Consider the following 3,128-nt stretch of genomic DNA (forward strand, 5'->3'; position numbering starts at 1 on the left):
GACACTACAAGATATGGCTGCCAACCGATGTCAGTGGCGTTCTTGTTGTCAGTTTCTATCCAGATTGCCTGAGTGAATGTCTGGAGGTCTAGGCACCTCGGAATGATTGTGTTAAGCTGGCACCAAGTCCCTTCCCCGTCCACCTTTACTCTTTTCTTTACAATAAGGCTTTCAAATAAATCATGTTCGTACGGCAGTGAAGCATCAGTATTGAACACTGACGTCATGCTATCGATGCGATTACACCTCCACTTGTCAGAAACAGTTGGAAGTGTCGTTTTGTGTCCATTGTTGCATAAACGTTGCCGAATGATCACTCCGTGGCTTTGAAAAAATGTATTACCGTCTTATAGTCATGATTGAGAATTGAAAGTATCAGAGAGTTATTTAAGGTTTTACGTCCGAACGGAGAAATTTTTTGCACAAAAGAGTCTAGATTGCGGATGAGGAATTGTTTTCATCATCCAAGTTGTGTGTGTACATTAAATTGGAGCTGGCAAATGTGGTGGGGCTTAACTTTTCGCACATGCACATTTTGCATTAGTGTCGGGGCTTATCTGGAAAAGATCCATTACAATTACCTCGGCCTTATCGGAAGTTTTTATTGTATTCGATCGGGGATTTGGAAGTTAAGCGTTAGTTTAGTCTGAGCTGTGAGTGCTTCAGCAATCTGTCTCGATAACCATTCCCCCTAAATATGTCCTTAGGGTATCCTGTTTGCTCCGCCAGGCCACTTTGAGCAAATGGTGCTTGCACTATCGCAGACACCGTACCGAGTTTGGTTTGTTTACAATGGAACAAAGCTGTTCGAGTTTGTGTATAACTAGTTACGGTACAAGCCCCGTCGACTATGAAACTGGTGTGTTCGGGTTGATGACACATCAAGGAATGATTCGGTTTTTCTGTTTTAGTTCACAACTAACTAAAAAATATTTGGATATGCCTCCTAAAAACCAGTCGATGTAGATAGTGGTCCAACGGGGGCATCACATATCAGAAAAGCCTCGTCAACCAATTTGCCGTAAAGTTATGTTTTGCTATTTCGTTGACCAGTAGCGTGTTGCCACGCTAAGACGTCAGTAAGCCTGTAGGCGGGGAGTTCGCTTCTACTCCGAATTCTATCTGCAAAGTGCTCCTTTGAACGGGAATTTAGCATTAAGCGTGCAGTGTGAAATTATTTCCTTTAGTTGGGCAACGTTTAAAGTGGTGGGAAATTTCATTACTTCGAATGATGTCACGTCGTTTAGCTGTGGCACCCTTTCGGTGCCTGCCTGCCCTGCCACCCAAAGGTTGCATGCGGACCGGGGTATTGCTAGGTTGACCAAGCCTAGTCAAAGGAATCCGAGAGGCAGAGGTTGGGTTCGAACCATGGACCTTCCGGTCAGTAAATTCGCGCTCTAACCACGCGGGCCATCTCGCCCCCCTGGTGTCACATATGTGTCGCACATTCCTTAACAGGGTAATGAAACATCCCGGGGATAGCATTTTCTTTCTGTAATTGTCATGTCTTTAACTCGAATTAACGATACGCTTGGTAAGGAAGATTGATTTGGCTCTAGAACTTCACATAACCATTTGACAGTGTTGTCGTCCGGTGGCTGATACTCATCCAGAATCGGGCGCTATCGGCAGACCATAGAAAAGCGTAGTTTGTGTCGTCGTGGGTTTATGCCGTCTAAATCTTTGGCACTGATAGTGCTATTGTCGTTCTGTTATTTTAGACAATGTCAGTTGTCTTTCTGCTGCTGCTACTGCCGTATTGTCCTTCCTGTCCGTCAGCTACAAAAATTTGCTATTTTCACAATGTTTTTGTTCTGGTTTGTTGCTACAGGTCCTTTCTGTTCAACGGAACAAAGCCCGCCGCTTTGTGCTGACTAGTTCCCTATTGTTACTAAGTTGCTAATTGGGCAGTTAGCCGTCGACTTGGACAAACTGTATTTAAAACCGTCCGTAACATCGTAGGAAGTGGCCATCAGATCATCTGTCTGTGGCAATGAATGTTCGGATTTAGTCTCAGTCGGTAGCACAAGTACTACAAAACCTTTGAACAAGAGAAAATACCCCTAGGAGAGATTTATTGAAACTTGAATCTGTAATTTTGTGCACGTAAGTTGGCTCTCCTTCGTTCAGTGAATTGCGAACATGTCTTCTTTTTGTTTGCACGCGAGTGGAAAACTTTCACAATGTATTCCTCAAATTGTGCTTAAAAAAAGAAAGATCACCTATAACTGCTTCCATCCGAGCACGATTAGTTTCTGTAACTAAGATGAATGTACTGTTTCGAAGTGGCTTATCGAAACTTGCTTTGGAACCCTTTTTGTAATACACACGTGATGAAGACCTGAAGAATAGGCATAAGATGTAGGGTAAAAACTAGAATCCATGCAGTCATGTATAAAGTCGATAACAACCCTGAATTCGTCTAGTCTGTTGGGCAATAGGCTGAAAGAAATTCTGCGCGTACTAGACAGTTTCGCTCACTACGCGGTATTTGTAAGGTTAAAAATCAATACCTGAAGACCAAGTTTCCCTGTATCCGTATGGGCGTGTCTGCGAAACCTCTGAACATAGGCGGTGAGGAGGTATGACAAGTTGCGGCATTTAACTATTTGATTTCAATGGTCTTACCCAATGATTAGACCAAAGAAGTTCAACATCAAATCAACAGCCCCAGACATATTTCCACGCAACCTTACTAACTGTTGAAAGAGATGGAACTAGTCTGTGCACAAAACTTGATCGACCCCACCCGGTCCTAGTTTACGCCTGCAAAACATTATCATTACTTGCAGAAATCTAGCTGCTAAGGCTATTTTACCACTAGTGCATTCGATGTGTACTAAAAGTTCTTACCTGGAGAGGCTATCTATCGACGACATCCGGAAGAGCTGCTATGATGTTATGTATAACAGGTATACAATGGTTTACTCGCCCATTACCTTGGTCATTCTACCTTACCGTGGTTGACGTTGCCGCATTAGAAGACGCTTGAAGACGTGACTCACTCGTCAGGAACGATAAGGAATAACTGGGACTTCACATGGTGTGTGGACTCTCACTCGAACTCGTACTCGGTCGCGAGTTGTTACTAAAGTTATCCAAACATTCAGCCCAAGTTAGGAAGAACT

This window comes from Opisthorchis viverrini, assembly GCF_000715545.1.
Source record: "Opisthorchis viverrini unplaced genomic scaffold opera_v5_40, whole genome shotgun sequence".
NCBI classification, from domain to species: domain Eukaryota; kingdom Metazoa; phylum Platyhelminthes; class Trematoda; order Opisthorchiida; family Opisthorchiidae; genus Opisthorchis; species Opisthorchis viverrini.